The sequence below is a fragment of the Ammospiza caudacuta genome, chromosome Z (genome assembly GCF_027887145.1).
Source record: "Ammospiza caudacuta isolate bAmmCau1 chromosome Z, bAmmCau1.pri, whole genome shotgun sequence".
Lineage (NCBI taxonomy): Eukaryota > Metazoa > Chordata > Aves > Passeriformes > Passerellidae > Ammospiza > Ammospiza caudacuta.
The window spans coordinates 3,746,504-3,767,779 of record NC_080632.1 but is presented as its reverse complement, the minus strand read 5'-3'; positions in this window follow the sequence as shown (position 1 = coordinate 3,767,779).

Below are 21,276 nucleotides of genomic sequence, written 5' to 3'. Positions count from 1 at the left end.
ATACCTGTGAGATTATTTTCACTTCAGGCAGCCACTGGTGTCACACAGCTGTAGGTCAGTAAAGACACTTCCCTCTTGTATTCCCTCTTGCCCACACCAAGGCAATAGGTCCCTCTCTCTTTCCCTTCTCAGCCCAAGGCATGGGAATTTCCACACAGCTTCCATCCCCAAGGGACCACCCATCCCAAGCTGCTGACAACATTTACTAGATACTGTGCATTTCCCAAAGAGGAATGAAGCCACATTCTTTGACCTTTCATTTTGCTCTCACAGCAGCTCTGTTACAATGCACGGTCCTGCCTAGCTGGGTTCTGCAAGACTGGCTGTAAAACCAGTTTTAAGGGTGGGTGTTTACAGGTGGCATTGCTTGCTCGCTCATTGACTTCTCAAACAGCCAGAATCCAGGAACTGAGTATCACAGTTATGAGTTTAAAAATAAACAATTGGGATTATTGTCCTGTTTTCCCCTGCCCTCCATCCCCTCTGTGTCCACCAAAAGCATCATGGTGCCACAATGTGAAGCCAGGAGCTGCCACATCCTGAATTCTGCACGCAGCTCTGAGTGCTTCATATTGAAAACCAGCAGGATGATAAAAGGCTGACATAGCCCAGATAAAGGATAAGATCCATGAACAGGAGTGGCAGGGAACTGGGAACATACACACTGAAGCTCCTCAGGCAGCAGACCACAAAAATCACAGGGAACATGCAGGTAGACTTGATTGCTTCTTCAAATAAGAGAGTTAGGAAACATCCCGCAACACACCAAACAGAACTACAGCCTTGCAGGTTCAGCTAAAGCAAAAAAGGAAACATGAAAATTTTCCAAAAGCGTCCATAAAAACTTAATGGAAGAACAATCCAGCAAGAGCTATTAAATATAGTGGAGAAGACCTTGGAGGGGCAATTCCTGGAGACTGTGACTTTTCTGGGAAAGTACTTGTCCTCGGTTGTTATTTTAGGTATCCAGTGTTGAGGGCCATTTCCTTTATTACTCCAGTTATTTTTGGGCTTTTCTGCAGATTTTGAAAACACAACGCCGACACTGTTTGCTGCTGTCATAACTTTTTTTTTTAATTTCCACAAGTATCACGGCATCTATCATGGTGATTGCTGCCTGCCTTGTCACTGCAGACATAGTACCACACTCTTTCCCAAAAACAAGGGGCTCCCAGCACTGCAGGCTTAATTCACTCAGGTCCTTTGGCAACAACCTTCTTTGTCCCTCTGGGTAACTGGGAAGTCCCAGTCCCTCTCCTCCATTTTGCTACACTGGTCATACTTTATATCTGACTTATTTGTGCTTATGTGGCAAAATCAGTGAAGCAAACCCCACAGACAAGAACTGCCAGTCATGGAACAGCTTCCCTTCACAACAAATCACTGTATTTCTTTAGCATATTCATTCTTACACATTTTGGGGCTTATTAAAGACTCCATGCAAGCAGCTATTTCTTTGTACACCTTACACAGCCCATTTCCTCCTGTTTGCAGGTAGAGTGTAGCCAGAACTCATCTCCTTGCTCCTTGGGCAGCTTCCACTTCCCACAGTCTGGAAAATAGCAGATTGAGGGGCTACCATGGAAGCCACTCCAATCAAACTTGGTATTTAATGTGATCCTACTAATTTACAGTGCCAGGAAGGTCAAGTGAGAAGCTTTACGAAGAGCTGTATGACTGAGGAGCTGTCAGAAAAAAATAAATAAATCTGCCTGGTGGTGGTGGTGACTTCTGCTGAGTGGAGCCTTGCATCCAATGGGAAGAGGAAAGCCCCAAGACGATTAAACAGAGTGGCAAAATAAGCAAATTAGGTGGAAAACTAAGCAAGTTAGGTGTCTTACACAGTAGAGCCTTCAGCACTTCTCATACCCACACACCAAAAACTATTGACTGCAAGGCCCGACAGGAAAAAACTGCAGATTTTTTCTGAGCTTCCCTGCAAAAAACTAAGGAAAGACTTCTGGAACTGTGTCCAAGGTGAGTAGAGAGGGTCTGGTTTTTTCAGCACAACACATGCACTCCCTCCTCTGTGCTAACCTGTGGTATGTGGAGTATTGGTGCCCAACTATAGACTGATCTGAAAGTTTTCTTGCCTGAAGAAAAGTACAGAAATAAAGAAATCCCACATTTAATGTTATGTTAACTCCCAATCAACTCCCCAATAGCTATTTTCCCATTTAAAAATATTTTTTTCATCTGCTGTGAACGTAGTAATAGAGTTTTTCACATTGTGTTTGTACTTTTGGTATTGCCTAAGGATCCAAGGAAAAATGCACCAGCTTACCGCTTAAAAGAGTGAGCCATTCATTTTACCTGCCAGGGATGAAGACAGAAAAGTCTCCTCACACTTTTTTTTAGCTTTGAAAGGGATAAATTATTTCTATTTTTTCCCATTCCTGTGAACTGAGAGTGGTAGTACTCCTGTATTTAATGAAACGGGCACAAAGAAATATCCAAAGATTAGACTGAGACCAACCTCCTGTTTTGACTTTGACTTGGCAACCTCGCTCAAACTAACAGGAAACACTGGAAAACCTTCTCACCAGCCTTCTTTTCCTTTGATAAACCCTCATATACATAAATACACAAAAACTTCACCACCGGCCATAGGTGCAGCTGCACGCAGACCTTGTGGGGCAGGCACGTTCCCTGGAGTGCTGGAACCAAATCCCTACGGTGTGATCACAAATTGTGTCACTCCTCGGAACAACCCCTTTTGCTGCAGAACTCTTTGTTTCAGCCCTGCTGCCTCCTTGAGACATCCAGTCATGGGAAAGGGGCGATTAAAATCCTCCTCCTAACACACTGTGGGAAGAGTCCTTTCAGTTGCTGCCATGGCTACAAGATATAAGCCAAGTTCATTGTTTGTTATGATTGTAGCTTTGTAGCTGAGCCTGGGTTTTTTGGTTTTGTTTTTTTGGTTTTTTTTTTTTTTTTTTTTTTTTTAGGTTTTTTTTTCTTTTTTTAATCGACAGCTGTTGCATATCAGGGAAATTAAATCATGTTTGAGGCAGATATGAAATGTAGGATTTTTCTAATTCAGGTGAGTCATGCTGGCATTTCTGTCTTCTCTGTGGTGTAATGTCTGATCTCCATTATCTCCACGCTTTAAACCCAGAATAACACACCTAATTGTGCTGCACCACAAAAAGGGGTACCAGAGTAACTTCACACGAAGAGCTTGAAATAAACTGGTAGTTACAGAAGTGAGTTAAGTCTGCATGCTTGCAAACTTTGACATTTTACAGATGCGTTTTCTGAAACTAATGACATTGCTGGCAATCCGCACTTGTGCTTTATTTAAGTCGTATTATCCTCTGAATTAATCAGATTTATCAGATTTATTCTCTGTGGATTTAGTATCAGTCACTCAAAAGCAACTTCAAAAACAAGATCAACAAGGAGACATGATGTAAAAAATAAGGTCCCCTCTCTTTATAACTGCTAGGTTCGATTTGGTTATTTTTGTGGATATTCCTATTTAAATAAGTTATTTCTAAGTACCTGGATTATAAAAAAATCTTTAAATGAGACTTCTATATGTAGGGTCACTTCCAAGCATGGTGAAACCACACCACAGGATGCAAGAAGCTGGTCCAGAGCCTTTTTCTTGAGGTTCTTTTCAGGCAAAACCAGAGATAAACCCAACTGCTAAAGTAATTTAAAACAGATCCCGAATTGCTTTATTGTGTATGAACTGGAATAACTTCCTTAAGTGACTAAATGCAGATCAAAATTGCAGCAGCAATGTAGCAGGACTTTGATGCAGAGCAGAAGCCAAAGCAGTAAATGTGATATGGTGTGATTCTGGATCCCAGACTAATTCTTCTGGGTAGCTTTAACTTAACAAAACGCAGAGAGCTAAAATACAAAAGGCTCAACAGGTAATATTTTGCTTTTTATTTACTTTCTCTTTTTTAAAGCCCCTTTTCAAGTGTAGCCCTGTACAATGGATAACAATGGTTATTCAGGTACTCATCACAAAAGTGAAATATTGCGAAGACTTGTATTTCCCTGCAGGAAACTTTCCTTGCTTCTGTATTTTCCTTTCAAAAATGGTGTAAAACACAGCGCTTCACATCTCTAGATGAAATTTGAGTGGTCTCCAAACATCTACTTCCTTTAAAAAAAAAAAAAAAAATTATGTATATACACACATATAATTGAAACTGTGCTTATCTCCCATTTCATGTGGACAGTCATGTAATACGTGTTCTTAAATGCATCCATGACCTCAGTTAAACCTTACAGGGCACGCTCTTATTTTCCATCATTTCCTTTCTGACAGAGCTGACACCAAGCCAAGGGAGCAAGAGAGAATCCCTATCTTGATGTATAAAGAAATAATTAAGGGCATTACTTTGCCGGGGACAAATCATCCAGTTTCAGAAAAGCATATGGAATGAAACACTTCAGAAAGGATGTCGGAGCTAATTATCTCTTTGCTTTCAGGACTTAACATATTGCAATATTTCCGAATGTAAACAGACTGAAGGTTTGTTAATAGGGAGAATACTGGATGACAAATTCTTGGGTGAAATTATTTACAGGAAGATAGGAAATGAGTCAGGATTCTCAGGAAAAAATAGCTATCTTACAGGCATCTGAAAAAATGTCCAAAGGGTTTTTTTAGATGGAGAAAGGAAAGGGAAATGTATCAATAGGAGTTACAAATCACAAATTCCTAGCTTCCTTCTTAGCTGCATACCGACTTTGTCTTAAGTTTTGTCTTAAACTTCTAGTGCTAGGCACCAATGGGCAAAAGAGAAAGATTGTTGGCTTTATTCTGTATATTAAGGACTCCTTGATGCAAGCAACAAACAGAACTTGAATAAGTAATTTGGTCTGCTTCTGAAATTCTTTGGAAATATCAATAGCACTGCACAGAAAAGGTTTCTGAAAGCTGCTTCAGGAGCTTTTGATATGCAATGCAGAATGCATTTTCATATGCTAAGCAGAATAACAGAATAATTAGTATGTGGTGTCTATAGTTTAGCATGCTCAGAAGAATCCAAAATGTTCATGGAGAGAATAAGGAACGTATCAGAGCAAACAATCGCTAAGTGACATTATTTAAACTTTGGTATTTAAAAAAAAAAAGGCTTTCTGGTTAAGGAAAATAAGATTTCAATAGTGTCATGCATTACATTCTTTGTGGATGACTTGCCATTTCCATGCAGCAGCACATGAGGTGGATGTCTTTCTGCATGCTCCACTCTCTTCCTTGCCTTGCTGCCCAAAAATACTGAAGAGTCTGTAACTCTCTAGGACCAAATGAGCACATTCCAGTCAGAAATTTGAGGTGGAAGAAGGGCGGGGGGATACTGTGGATACTTTTTATTTTGCTGAGCAATTGAGAAGAATCCCCTTTCGTAAAACAGGAGTTTGAAGGTGTCACTGAGCGTGGATCTGCTGCAGAGGGGTCTGGACAGGTCGGATCCATGGGATGAGGGACAACCAGGGGCAGTGCTGAATCCTGCCCTCGGCTCACAACAACCCCATGGAGCTCCAGGCTGGGGAAAATGGGACGGAAAATATCACCGACAAGGGTCTCTGTACAAATCACAAATGGGATGAGAATGCTGAGGAACTGCCTCGAGCTGTTTGATTTTCCAGCATCATCACTCTCATTACATGGCTATGACAATGGGAAGATGCCAGCAGCTCACATCCCAGGCAGCAGACACAGAACTCAATGTTACAACTCACTTTGTAAGTTTTTTGACCAATCACACAAACCAAAGGTGCATTGACAATAGTTCTATCCAACCACTATAAGCACACGTACGTTTGGTTAAACAATGTTTGCTTATTTCAAATACAATACCTGCTTGTGAGCCTTAAAACACAATGCACAGACCTCTATTATTAAGCTTAAAACTTCCTAATATCTTGCTAGATATACTTATCTGCAGCTTAGGGAGCTTTTCTAGACAAGTGTTAATACACACACCATTGTTCTATTTGTCCTTTGATTTCTTTGCCTTACCTTTCTTCTTACATAATTTTTCTGCTGACCTATCTCATGGCTGCTGCTTAGCTCCAATCACAGTCCCGCTGTCTCTGAGGCCTGCCTTTTGCAGCTTTCCCAAACCTTCTGGTTTTGTGGGCTCCCACAGGAAAAGGCCCCGGGGGTGCTGTGCCAGCAGCCGGACACAGCCCAGGGGTGCCCGGGGGCCCAGAGGCCGATGGCCCCGGGGCTGTGCCGGCCTGGGGCGGCAGCGGGAGCGGGGCAGGGCCCGTCCCTGGGCCGGCCCTGCTGAGGCCGCGCCTCGAGGGCTGCGGCACCTCCGGGCCCTCACACGGGCAATGGAGGGGCTGCGGCGTGGCCGGGGCGGGGAACGGAGCTGGGAAGGGAATGGAGCCCCAGGAGAGGCTGAGGGAGCCGGGAAGGGGCTCAGCCTGGAGCAAAGGAGGCTCAGGGGGCCCTTGTGGCTCTGCACAGCTCCTGCCAGGAGGGCACAGCCGGGGGGTGTCACCGTGATATTCTCTGAAAAATCCCCTCACCGGGATCTTTTCTCCTGAGAAGCTGGGAAGCTTCAGCTTCTCCATGTTATCCTTCTCTGGAATGTGATTTGGAGAATTGTTTACCCAGCATGTGAACTTTTTTTAATTAATGGCCAATCACAGTCAACTGTGTCAGACTCTGAATCTGTCACAGGTTTTTATTATTCATTCTTTTCTAGCTTTCTGATGTCTCCTTTCTCTTCTTTAGTATAGTTTTACTATATAATTTTCTTTTAGCATAATATAATGTCATAGTATAATAAATCAGTTTTCTGAGACCATGGAGTCAATTCTCATCCCTCACCTCGTCCTGGGGCCCTCACAACAGCACAAAGGGGGGGTCGGGCTGTGCTCCAGGGAACAGGGACAGCAGCAGAGTTTGGAACGGCCTCAGGCTGGGACAGGGCAGGTTTAGATTGGAATTTAGGAAACTTCTCTTCACCCAAAGGGTTGTCAGGCCTTGGCACAGGCTGCCCAGAGAAGTGGTTGAGTCACCATCCCTGGAGGGATTTGAAAAAAAAAACCTGCGGATGTGGCGCCTGGGGACATGAATTACTGCTGGCCTTGACAGTGCTGGGTCGGTGATTGGACTCAGTGTTTTTAAGGGTATTTCCCAGCCTAACTGATTCTATGTTTCCAAAAACATGAACCCAGGGAGAAAGAGTTCGCTTTTCCAGGTAGTCTAATTAAGTTTAAGGAACAGCACACTGTTCAAACGGTTTTACTGACATGGTGGCAGTAAAAGTTGTCACTGCGCAAAGGAAAGTGAGTCAGGATCTCTGTGTAGAGGAGCTTCCATGCTGCACAGAGCAGCTGCTTCCAAGGCCTTTTCCCAGATTTGGAAAATCTGGGTGTTTTTCAAGTAAACTGTTGTCATTTGCTTTAAAAATTCACTTTTTGAGATTAACCAGATCCATTCTGTCATTTTTATTTCCGTTTTAGAAGGTCAGATTATAGCCCCACAGCCCACAAAACCACTCACTTAAATCAACTGGAGAACATCTTCTCTCAGTCCCAGGAGAGCCCCAACTTCCACAACTCTAAATCATTGTTCTCAAGCTCTTTGAAAATAAGGTAGTGATTCCCTGGAAAAATAAGTACATGCCAATCAAGTCTCACTGACTGAGGCCTTTTTTTATAGTGCCCATAACTTAGTTTATTACAATCCTCAGGTACACATAATTCAGCAGGAAAAACGCAGGCCAAGAGGCTTTAAAGAGAAATAAATTTCCATATAAGCTGAGAAAAAGCATATGCAGATGATTAATGAAGTTTAGTTGGTGTTTTGTTGGCCGTTTGTTTGTTTCTTTGTTTGATTGGTTTGGGTTGGATTTGGGTTGGTTTTTTTGGTTGGTTGTTTTTGTTTAACACAGACATGCTTAGGTTAAATTCTTATGATTATATTTGCTGCTGTTCCCCAAAGTGCATGTTTAAATTCAGGACTGCTCCAGCATAAAAATACCTCCAGTTTTGATTGTGAGAGACACATCTTCTCTTGTGTGATGGTCTCAGGTTATGATTTGGCAAAACAGGCCGAAAATCACGTAATTTATTCTCTGTACTCTTCTTATACATATATGTTATTCCAGTTAGGTTGCTTCTTAGCTTAGTTCAGCTTAGATTACTTATTTCTAAAAGTGCAGAAAAGTATTGTGGTTATGTAACCTGTATTTTAGGTAGTCCATGCTCTTTTGTGAGTAGTGTTAATTGAAAAGAAATGTTTAGGATATTTTTATAGAGAATAGCTCAATCCCTTCTTTTGTAGTTCCCAGAATGGATGATTATGACAAAATGAATATTCAGCCAGTATACTTAAGCAATCATTTGCATTATTTACTGTCCATCATTGATACTACACTACACACAGAGAAAGATTAATTTCCTCCTAGATTTTTTCTAGTAGTCTCATGATTTTAGGACACATGATTTCAATATGATTTTTAATATTATTGCATTAGTCTCCAAGGTCCTCTGTCTATTTGCTTTTGCAAGTTTTTAAAATGTCTATTTCATTTTGGGGTACTTATAACCTTATTTCAAAATCCTGAAAAATATTTAGGATATATTTGTATCTAAGTCTGGAAGCCAATGCAAGTGTGTGGAGCCAAAGTCCTGGTCTCTGAAAAATCTGTCTAAGGCAAGCATTTCATAAGTTTTCCTCCTTAAATTAATGTCATAGATTATGCTGTTCTTTCAGCCATGTAGGCTGAAACAACAATAGCTCTCATTAATTAGTTAATGAGAAGGATAAGAAAGAAAAGAACCAGCTTATCACAAATACATTCAACAGTTTAGTCATAATAAGGTGCTCTTATCACCATGTGACCTTTCAGTATACAGGACTGAGCCAAAAGGTCAGATGCTATTGAAATTTCTCTTCCACACAGAAGAGAATTTGTTTTACCCTCCAATTTCTCACAAGGTGAAACTTGTCAACCAAATTCAGTTCAAATATCTGATTCTAGGCTCCTGGTGTTCCAACATTTTTGCCTTTTTTGCTGAGAAAGTCTACAAGGATTAGAAAGATTTCTCTGAAGCTGCTGTGAAATGGAGTAATTTTCATCTATAATGGTATTTCAGCCCAAAGTTCCTACAAGTGCCAGACTTCTCTTTTCAACTTTGAATCAAGAGCATGGTCTGTTTCACCAGTTTGATTTAAAGGCCAGAAAGTTGTTTAAAACTGCTGACCATCCCAAAATCTTGATACAGCTTAAATAATGGTGGTGAGGGGGGAGAACAGCTAGTTTTAATGATATGAATAAAGCTTTTTGAATCATCTTGGCTTGTACAAATGGAGGTTTTTCAATATTATAGCACCATTTCAAAATTTCAAGAAGGACTGAGTTCTTATTCTGTTACTGCAAACACAGTAAAAAACAGTCTGACATCTGGTCTAACCTGAGATAACAGGAAAACCGTGGAGAGAACATGGAAAGTCACAGAAAAGAAGTGATATCTAGTTGCTATATAACCACCTGTTGATGATCTTAATGTGTTTATCTACTTCATATTAGCTTTCTTGTTATTTATTTCCCTTTATGTATGGTTATATGTATTGTCCATCTATAATAGCCATGTCTGAGAAGATTTTCCCAGCATAACAACCTGCACAGAGCTATCAAATAAAGTAAACTGTTTTACAGATAACTAATTTAAAGATCCATATTCATGCTCGTCACAAACAAACCCCAAAACCCAAAAAAAACAACCAAAAAAAATCAAAACCCAACCAAGCAAACAAAAAAACCCACACAACCCCCCCACAAACCTGGGAACGTTGAGGGCAGGTTTAAAACTTTGTCTTACTAAGAGTAGTATACCATATGATTTCTGTAACATCCATCATCAATGAAGTCTCACATTACTGCAGTATATTCAGTGGAGCATGACAATTTCATTTCTCATGAAAGATAAACCAGACAGACCTGTGCAGCTGGCAAAAATTATAAAAATTAGAAGATGTAAAAAAACCCTCAGGTTCATTTTGGCCTTCTGCCTCTTAAGGAGAAAGTGAGTCTAGCAATATAAATTTTCCACAAAATTAGGACTGCAAAATAAGGGAATATATGAATCATAGAAGTTGTACTTAATCTTTTATTATGCTCGCATTTTCCCTCAGGACTGCAAGGCATTGTGCTTCTGGAATTAGGATACTAGACTCAAAAAAGAAAATGAGATATTCTTCCTGACCTCCTGCTCAGGAAGTTACTAGAATGGTATTTATTTTCAGTGACTAAACCCTGGGTTAACCATGGCCCAGATTAGCAGGGCAAATCACCTCTCCCAGCTGAAAGTGTTCTGCTTTACCCTGTCAGTAACCAAGCACATTTTTCAACACGTAAGAACCTTGAATTGCAGTAATTAATTAATGAGACACCGCAGTTGAAGAAAACGTGTTCCGTCGATTAAACTCTTGGATGGGCATCAATGGATTCACTGCTGGGACGTATTAACTTTTAATTATCATGGCTGCGCGCTCCATTGCAGGGAGGTGATTGCAGGTGGCGGAGTGAGAAGCGTCCAGCCTCCTGGAATTAACAGAGGCAGGAGCGCTGCAGAGGGGAAGAGGAGGGCACATCTGAAGGCCCTGACTCACGGCTGGCACTCAGTCTGACCTCTCTGTCTTGCAGCACGAAATGGAGAGGACAGGCTGGGTGTTCTCTGGCTTTAGAAGGGGTGCTGCTGTGGCAAATTGACAGGCAAAAGGTGATCCAGCCCACAGGGGGAAACAGGGAGGTGTGGTTTCGGTAGTTTTAGAGGAATTGGATGGTCTGACAAAAATGTCTTTCACTGACAAAATGGAGATATTTGAAAATTGACTGGAAAAGAATTGTCAGATACATTTCCCTTCTCTCTTTTCTTTCTCCTCTCTCACCCCAGAACTCTCCTCCTCCCACTGAAGACAACATAGTATTTACAACTTGTTTTTCCTGTTTCCATTTGAATCCTTTTCAAAGTGAGGGCAGATTGATAAAAGACACAGTATATAAGACTTGCAATATTTTCCTTCCATTTTCATATTTTTATAGTTTGTGAGTGACCTACTCTGCCACACTGAGCTGGATATTCATTACATTTCCTGAATATATGCATATATGCAAATTCAGTGGAATTATTTGGATATGAGTAGGGGTCTTTTGAGGGTCTTTGGTGATCATTTAGGAACATCCAATTCCCCAGATTTCCCTTTTATGGTTCCAGATCATCTAATGAATCTTTTCTTCTTGAGAATATCTCAAGTATGTGAGCAGGTGAAGATGTACTTCTGTTACCATTCTTTGCTCTGACACACAATCCCAAAACTAAGAAGTCTACTACTACATTTTATCACCTATTAATCACTGATGTAGGTACAAAACATTATTGCGCTAAAGTTAAAAGAATTTTTCAACATCTTCCCCCACTGCTGCATAGACTCTTTTTTAAAGAACATGTTGGATAACACCATCAACATTGTTTTTAATTAGTTCCTTGGTTTTGCTTTTTTCTCCCTGCTTTTTTATCTAAAAATTATTTATGTTATTTTATGTTATGTTTCTGCTTTCAGTGATTTTCTTCTAAATTTTTGTTCTGTTAGGAGAAGAAAACCCCAAAACTTCTGAAAAAAAGCTAAAATTGGTTGATAATTACCATTCAGGAAATATGCCTGGATTGCTGTACACATGTAGCACCTACTGCTGTCCCCATTTGGTATGAGGTTGGTGACAGAACTGTTGTTTTCTTTATTCTGGAAATGGCTCCAAATGACCAAGCAGGAGCTTCTAAGCTCCTGAACTGTTCTCCAGAATGTCATCCCTTGGTCAAAGCACAGATTTTCTCATCAGATCTTCTTCCACCCCATGGTACAAGCACATGTCCAAGCAATTCCTTCAAAATGTGAGCATATTCTCTCTGGGAAATCCAGAGTGTACCTTTTTTTAACTGTTTTTGTGGCAAGATTAGAAGAGCAAAGAAAACATTATATGTTTCCTTAAGGTTTTTTTTTTTTTTATTTCCTCTCCAGAAAACTGCCATTTCGACGACATTCCACACAGATTTCCACTTCCAGGGCCAGAAAAAGTTCTTTTACTTGGCATTATTTGGTATTTTGAGTAGACACATGGTTACAAATCATTTTTTCTCTAACAAAGGAGGAGCTGGAATCCTGATGTTCAGAATATGCCAGAGTGTTGAAAAGATAAATACCGCTGCTCCATTAACATCGTAATGAACTTACAGAGAAGCCCATGAGATGTCTTAGACTCATGTTTCACACATGCTGAAAAGCCTTATGTTTCTTTTGCATTCCTTTGAAGCCCTTACATGCAGAAGACCATCACAGGATTTGGGTTTTTTTAAACCTGGAATATTGAGAGCAGTTGCAAGTGTGACTCCAGGCATGATGCTGACTGCTGGTACCTGGCAGAGCAGAGAGAAAACAAAGTGCCAGGCCTTTGCCATGGACACCACCTGCTCCAGGCACTGCCGGCCTTGCACTCTCCTGGTCCTGCTGCAGACATGGCAGGGAGAAGGAGGAAAGGGAGCTGGGGAAGGACAGAAAGATTTCGAGGCAAAAGCTCTAAAAACAAACTGCAGTTTCCTTCCAGCCCGGGGAGTACACCAGAAATGTCCCTGCCTGAAACAAAGCAGAGGGAGGAAGGGTGAGGTTGAATTTCGTGTTTTACAGTCTGTCTCAAATCCACATGAGCATTTGTTGTGGATCTGGCCTGGAACATAGTTATTTCTGCAGCAGCACAGAAGAGATCAACTCGTTTCGGCATTTGCTTCACAAAATAGTTTTGCAGTTTCACAGGTACACTCTGAGATGGACCATTTCCAAGGTCCTTTAAATCTATGAGACATAGGACAACTATGAAGGAACACAACTTTCAATCTAAACCCTTCTGGCAGTGATTTTCAAAATTCTTTGAAAGACTTGGTGGAAATTTAGTGTTAAATTCAAATTTTTAAAAAATGCTTGCATTGTAATTTCAGCAATTGAATTTTATAATGCTATCAGACTCAGTGTTTAATAAAATGAGATGAAGGCATTTAATTTTTCCCAGTTCAGGTGGGGCAATTAGCTGTAGGGTGATGATAAAGAAATTGCTCCTCTGTGATGTCAGCATACCACAGCCTAGAAGGCTAAAAACATTTATGGAAATTTTGTCTCCTGACACCAAGTCATGGATCCTGGGAATAATAATACTGTGCACTGATATATTTTTAAATCAGAGCATCCCATGGGTCAAGGTTGAAAGACATAACCAATATTACTGCCCAGGGCAGACTGGGAGCTGCAGAAAGGGTTTTTCAGGGAGAACCTCCCACTGGGTCAGCAGGTGTGGAAGGGACCCCCCTGGATTTCTAAACTCCTTCTCAGAGTGAGGCTGGAACCAATCCTAACCCCAGACTCAGCCAACAACTTGTGTCTGAACGATTGTATGGGTGTAACTGAACCTTTGGATTAAGGATGGCACACCAGACATGTGTATGTGAAAGTAAGTTATTTATTATAGTTGCCAGGTGAATAATTGTTTGCACCTGGTGGGTAAATACAATGCTTATTCTTCAAAAATCACTGGCCTATGGAACCACACAATGCTCATTCTGTAGGAAGAAGGCATGGAAGGCAACCAGCCCAGCTGTGCCAAGTTTCACCAGTTCACTGGGCAGTCAGGTGTGACTTGGGGTCACCAACCAGGGACCACCACAGAGACCCCCAGGACAGAAGAATGCATGAGCATAGGGGAGGGAACACCTCCATGCCAATGATTTCAGGGAAATTATTATCATTTGTATGTTTTTCCTGGGAAAACCTATGAATATGTATGTAAAATACAGTGTATAAACAGGAGATTTTCCTGCACTCAGCAGGCTCAGTATTTCAGAGGAGATTTTGTGCATCCTGCTGAATAAAGAATGGCTGCTTCTTAATTCTACATTGGTATTAAGGAGTTTTTATTTTTACCTATTTTTGTAAGATTATGATAATGATTGGACTACAACATCTCAATCAGAATTCTTTACTACACAATACAGGTAGCTATGGCTACTGTATAGCATAGTGCACTATTTTTGAAATAATATCGAAGCAATTGTAGTGAAGTTAGAAAAATCAGTTTTTAACTAGAGTTTGGTGTTGCCCATCCACACCCAGATGGGGGTAAATGTCTGCCTTTAGCCTCAAGAGATAACCTGGAGGGGAGTCCCCTCTCCAGGGAGGAGTCTCCACACACGCTCCAAGGAGGGGTGTGTGATAATATCCTGCCTTTTAAAAATGGACTTAAAAATGGACTTAAAAAATGGACTGGGCTTTTACAGTATCAGGGGATGGACTGTCAGCCAGATGTCCCCGGGCCAGCTGTCCCCAGCTCAGCAGCCTCCGATAAGTTATCAGTAGTATCACTTGCTGTTCCCTTATCAGGTGCTTCACCACGCCTGCCACAGCCTCACCTAGCTCTCAGGATGTTTGAGTTTTGCCAGTGATGAGTCGGGCTAGTCTCAGCATTGTTCAACACTAAAAGCACGGAGACACCCCCTTCTCCGTCCACCGCTGACCGGGTGTTGTCATAGTTGTTTTACCCCCGCTCCAGGCAGAGCATCCTGCTGCAACTACTCCTTTACTCATACTTTTTTCCTCTGGAGCGCCGTAAGTGCTGGATGTGGGTTGGAATACTTCTCAGAATGGTTTTCCCCTCTCATTCTGATTGTATGGACGGAGGAGCACTTACAGAGAAGTTGTTTCTTTTGTTGCTTGTGCTTTTTGTGGGTTTTTTTGTTGGTTTTTTTTTTTTTTCCTTAAAGATACTTATGAGCTGAGAGCAACGTTTCCACCTGCAGAAAGCTCAGCCAACTGGAGTGCTTGGATTCTGGGAGAAGAAATAGTTCTGATTTAATCACTTACAATGATGTTGTCAATGTGCAAACAAGCTTTCTAACAGAAGACTGTCATACCAGGAAAGCTGCTTGGCAGCTTTGTTATTTTTTACCAATAAAAAATGGTATCTTAAGGACACTTGTGTTGCTTAAGGTAAAGCAAGTGTTGTAAGGCACAATAGAGACTTTGAAAAGCAGCATTGGCTTGTTGTGATTATAATTCAAATTTGTGTCACTTCAGTTGTCACAGACTCAGAAAAGCTTTAGAAACTTGAGTCATCCTGGATGGCATCCAAATCTCCTACATACAACCTGTAAAAAATGGTTCTTTATAAATATATATCTGAAATATGCTACCCATTTTCTGGAGTGACTGTTTGATATTCTGTTGTCTTTGTGTTGTAAGAGCCTTATGCATGGCAAATAATACATAATTTCTTACTGTTTTCCTAGTAAGACCTTAAAATCCTTGAAACAGGTAGGAGTCAGCTTCCTAATAACACACACTACTGAGAAAACTAAGAAATTATTAGGAAGTCACTGCTATTCTGGTACATGGTGCCTCAGACATTCCTGTAGACTGGAATTCAACTTTTTATATAAGCACTGAGTGAATATGAATGAAATATTCTCCAAGTACTTAAAACAGCCCAGCTCTGCCATTGAGCACTGGACCTCCTGGGCAATTTCCCATCAGTGACTCCACATGAAATGTGGGAACCAGAAGCAAATCAGACTCTCAGAACCCTAAAGAGCACCCAGTATTGACATTTTAACAGCTGTAGCAGGTGTTGAACAATATTAAAAAGGCAGAATTTAGTTTTTGGATCAAAGCTGGAGGAATCTGTGTTTTGCTATCTCTCTACCATTCTTGGGAACATTGCTTTACTAGATGTTATTTAAAATCAGAAATAGAAGCTTTTTGTGTTTCCCTGGTACATACCACAGACAATAAATTTGTCACTTGAAATCATCTGAGATCTGACCTCTACAGGACCTAACAGTGTGAGCTTTATATCCCTTTTTGCTCCCTCATCAGGTACCACTCACTGCCAACCCAGCTTGCCACTGAAGGAATTTGGGTTGTTTAAACATCCTGAAGTTTGTGTTTGTTTTGTTGACATTCAGAGGGCGTTCTCAAATGAAATATGGGACCCTGGTAAAACACTAACATCCAACCTTATCAGCAGTGTACCGATTTTCTCACGTTGTTTCTGGGTCTTCGAACTCTGAATCAAACGTGCTTTTATAGTATCTAACACAAATAATCCTCGCAGAAACTTATGAACTGCTGGATTCTTCTAAAAATTATGCTGGCAAATATTTAAGGGGGGAAAGTGTCCTCTTTAGAAACTTGTTTGCTCACCTACTACCTTGTCATAACCTCCCTTTTAATTGCTGTGCATTTATTGGATTCTGACAAAGAGTTGCAAAACATGCCTCTGATGATTGCATACATTCAAACACATTTGGATAGCACTTGCCTCAAGCAATCAGTGCTGTGAAAGCAATCCTTATGTAAAAGGGGTGCAAAAACCCTGTAAACTGAAGAGGAGACAATGTTCTGTCATCTTCAGAAACACACAGTCAGTCAAACAATAACACCAACCATGCTAAAACAGTGGAAAAACCCCAAGCATTGTACGTCAGCATTCCAGCGTCTTTCACAAATGATTCTTGCAGCTTTGTGACAAGAAGACACAAGACATCAATCTTCTCCCTATCGGCAACAATAAAATAATATGCCACTTGGGACATGTAATTTATCTTTTCTGTCTCACGTGCAGGAAATGTTTTCTGCATGCACTAAAATGCTCTGAAATGCACACGTTACAGTGCTGTGCCAATGGAAAAACCTCATTGGTTTAGTATCATAATGGTGATAAGTGAGGAGTAAGGTATGCCAGGGTAGATTTCTTTGCTGTATTTAGACATCTGGAAAAACTATTTGCACAGAGTCATCTAAACAGTTGACTCGGTTGCCTTAATGGGTCATCATTCTTTTCCTCCTGCGAGGAGGTCACCAGCACTCACAGATCACCCTGGCGTCACCATCACTGCTGGCACCTGGCTCCTCTGGCAGCAGAAGGCCCCAAGGAGGTGCCGGTCATGCCAGGAGGGAAAGAATGAGGGGAAGGAGTGCAACGCAAATTATAACTCAGGGAAAAGGCGGTGGAAGTCGCCAACGTGATTAAACCAAAGAATTCCTCAACCCAAGAACGGTCAAGGGTCTGCTTCTGTCACAAGCATCTGTTAGGACACTGGTGTGTCTCAAGAACACTTGCAGTGCACGGTGGGCTCTGCCTGAAACACCCATTAAAGAACAATATTGGCAAGTGTGTGACTGGCTGCCCAGCAGTTCCAACATGTGTCCCCCTCTCCGCGTGCCTGCGCTGCCTCTTGCTTGAATTTAGTAATGAAGAAGATTAAAGCTGTCAGTTACATATAAGGGTTAAGAACTCCAACAGGATTTATGATCCCTGTGCAGTCTCCAGGGAGAATAAGCAGACTGCTCCCTGCCAAAACACTCCTAAGCTGCCCTGCAGTGAGGAGCATTACAGGAAAAGTACCAGCTAGACAGGGGGAGGGGGAAAAAGTAAGGAATAGGGAAATGCAGCTGTCAGCACCTTACCTGCTGTGTGTATTCCCTGTTCTTACTTCACTGTACTTCCTCTTTTCTTTCAAGAAATGTATTTAATTGACTGAAATTTAATGCAAAGTTTAATTAAATCAAGTTACGGAGTATTCATACATCCTCTGCTGCATATAGAAACTTCCTTAGAATAATGAATTTAAGGAACTCAGAAATAATGAACTGCTAAGAATAGTGAGCTACTAATGAAGATAGCTCTTTTCTCAATTTGCTTATTCATTGCTTAAACCAATATTAATAGTTTACTACTGATGGATGAGACAATTATTATTGTTTTAGCACTCTCCTGGAGAATAGTGTTTATCAAACTGTAATGAAAGGTTACAGTATTTTAGTATCTGAAAATCCCAAAAAAATAATTTCCTTTCAGCTCTTCTCCTCGAGGTATTAATAAAAGCAAACCTTCTGGAATTATCACAGGTCAGTCTCTTGTCAAAACATAATCATATCATCTGCCTTTTTGCACAAATCTACTAGTCAGCAGAGGTCTTTCAATCATTTCTCAAAGTCATCGTGAAGGGGTTTTCGAGAGGACAGAAGCCTCAGATGAGGGAAAAAAAAAAATTCTGTGATTTGACTGCAGATCTGCAGCTGAGGCCAACAGCTTATGAGCCGCAGCTGTGTGAAGCCTCCAGCTGGAGGAACACGCATCTCTGCAAACATCAGAACCATCCCTCCACCGTGGCTCACCCCGCCGAGCAGTCCACGCTTCCACAGCTGCATCAGACTGTGGCAAAGGTGATGATAAAGGTTTACAAGAGCTTAAGCTCACCCACACGCTTAATCACACCGTTCGCGTAATTTGGGCTGGCGTTCCTAAAAACCGCCCCGTTGGCACCAAACCTGCCGCACACGGTCAGTGGGGGTCAGCCCGGCCTTGAACGTGGAGCTGGGACAGGGGAGAGGGGTGTTTTTCACTGCACAGCTTTTTCCCCGTTAGCGATGAAGAAGCAGAGTTTTGTCAGCCCCGAAAAAGAGAGGAGCACAAGCCAGAGGGAGGGTTTCGCTCTCTGGCACAGGGAAGGGCCATGACGACTGCAGCTGAGTAGCCTTTTCAGGCATAATGCTGCGTGTCCTCACTTGTGCAGCAATTTATATCTTGTTTGCATAAGGTGTGTGAATGAGATGCATCTTTCCTGTGAAACGGGAGCATTTCTGAACAGTTATGTAATAAAGGTATTAGCGTGCCTGTCTGTGTGCATAATGCCAGAGGAAAGGGAGAATTGTGGCTGAAACTGGAGGAAAAATTAAAAGGCTTCAAGCTTCTTATAACTCCAAATTTCTGTACATCTTTTGGTCATCTTTTGGACCTCTTCACATCATAAAACACTGGCATATAGGGAATGCAGTGGGGTACAAATTGTGCATAACCAACCAACTGTGGCTCTGAGCCCCAAACATTGCCAAAACTGGGTAAGGAGGGCAAGAATTTGATACCTGTGCATATTAGATTGACTCCAAAACATACACTCTTAGTATATCCTCAGTCTGAAGTAATTTTCTTACCATTTTATTGGGTGTTTTAATCAAATGACCATCCATGAGTTACAATTAATGTAACAAAAAACCCAGCAGATCACTTAGAGATGCAGCTCTACCTGGACTTCAGCACAGTTTGGGTTAAATTGGCTGCCAGAATGACTCATTGAACCTGGATCATTACATTGGAAAAGAGCTCTTCTGGAAGGAAATTAATGAGCTGAAGGTACAATCTAGCAAGACCCAGGATACCAGTATCAGTTCCAAGCAGAAAAAAGGCGGTTTCTTTATGGAATACATGTATTTTTGGATAGCACTAAGACAGTGCCATAAGGAACTGTAGGAGGAGAGCAGATTACAAGCCAGGATCTCAGAAAAAGTCAAAGGCAGGAAACAAGCCGAAGAAGCTGTGGGGAGCCTGTCTAGATCCAAAAGTCTCTTTGGAGAGACAGAAGTTAGAAACTGAGAAGGCACAGAAAGAGAAAGACAAGTTAATATATCTTCAAATTATATAATGCTTCTATTGTTATCCCCATCCTTTCCATGCCAGAGCTAACAACTTCATAGATCTTACGACCCATTTTTTGTGAGGAAATTAACTGAAGCAGTACTTCAGCACCCTCTTTCTCCTTTTAGCTCCAGTGCCGAGCTCCTGTGTCAGTCCTGCCACTCGAGCAGCCGACTTGTTCCTTTTCCAGGCAATGCAGGACATTTTAGCCTTGTGTGAATCCCTTTCCAGCATGGCTCTGCCTCCATGTGGCCCAGAAGCCCCAGGCAGATGGCTGACAGCAGCTCGCTGCGTTTTGTCTCTAGCCACTCACTGAATACCTAAAAAATTCAAAGCAAGAATAAATGCAGTGAAGTGACAGCAAAATTATCAGGAATAGAGTTCCTTCCAGCATCTCACTGTTAGACACTAAAATCACTGTAAAACAAGGCAAAAAATCTTATTGTTTCTTGTTTCCTCAAGCCTCAGGGTTTGGTTTTTTGCTTAAGTTTAGCAGTAGTCTCATAGTCAGGTGACAGTAATTCCCTGTAATCCCTGACAAATTCTTCTGAAGTTTTCCTGTTCTGGAGTATGTAATTAGCTTCTCTCAGCTAATTTTACCCGTTTGAAAGTTAGATGTCCTCCATAAGATTTAGGTGGCTTCTCCAATGGAAAGACAGGCACTTCCCATCTATCTGACATTTTTATCTTCAGGTGGCTGAATCATTCACTGGAGATGCTTATCTCTCTCCATTAGTGCACTGTGAGAATAGGCAGGTAATTTAAAATTGATGTTTAAATTTAGATGGTTAAAATTCAAATAAATCAGTCTGTTAGTCAATAGATTAAAAAAAAAAACATTGTGGACAAACAATCTTTATTAAAAGCATTTATCATTAACCCACTAGTGTCCAGAATATATTCAGAGTACATGGACTAGACCATTTTCTTTTTCTGGTCAATATTAAGACCATTCTGCCTATGTTGGCAAGAGTTGGAAAGAGGAATGTGATAATTTTTAAATCAAAGCCCTGTTTATTGGCAGTGCTCCATCTCAGATGCATGAGATTAATTTTCCTATGTTGAGTTCTGATACTACATTCCCATGTCCTTATGTTTCTATCCTAGGGTGCTGTGTTGAATTATGCTGAATTCTGATACTCTGCTGAAATGTACAGGAGCCGTGACTATCACAGGAATAACAGTTTCTAGATATCTTGACTTGGCTTTTCAGGATCAGGGGATGCTTTTGAAATCCCCTGAATGATCCTTTGAATGATAATTCGAGGTGATCCCCAAAGACAACAGCAAACCTAATAACAAAGCCTATTCTTTCTCAATTTGCTGTTTAAAATATGAGGGTTTTTTCCCTGTTTTCTAGGATTAGTTTTCTACCACAAAATTGGAGAATTATAATCACAGAATACCAACACCTTGTGACGCACGTATTAAAGGCAGCCCTGGATGCACGGATGAAATTCCCAGAGGCATTCACACACCAGCGTAATATTTGGTTAGCTCCCATACTTTACATATTTCCTCCTTTATTTTCATTTTTTTTCCCCCATGAATCATTAACTGAAAGCATTATTTTCTTACCAATAACAAAAAAAAAGCAAACTTTATTTGATCAGGACCTTGACTCATGACCTTGTCCAGGCAGCAAAGTGAAATCTTGGGGCTGTGGACTCAAGGAACAGAAAACTTCCGTGGCTTGATCCCTGCACAGAGATAAGCGCTGCAGCATCCAGGAAATGCCTGTCTTCCCCAAATTTGCTTGTTTGTGTTATTT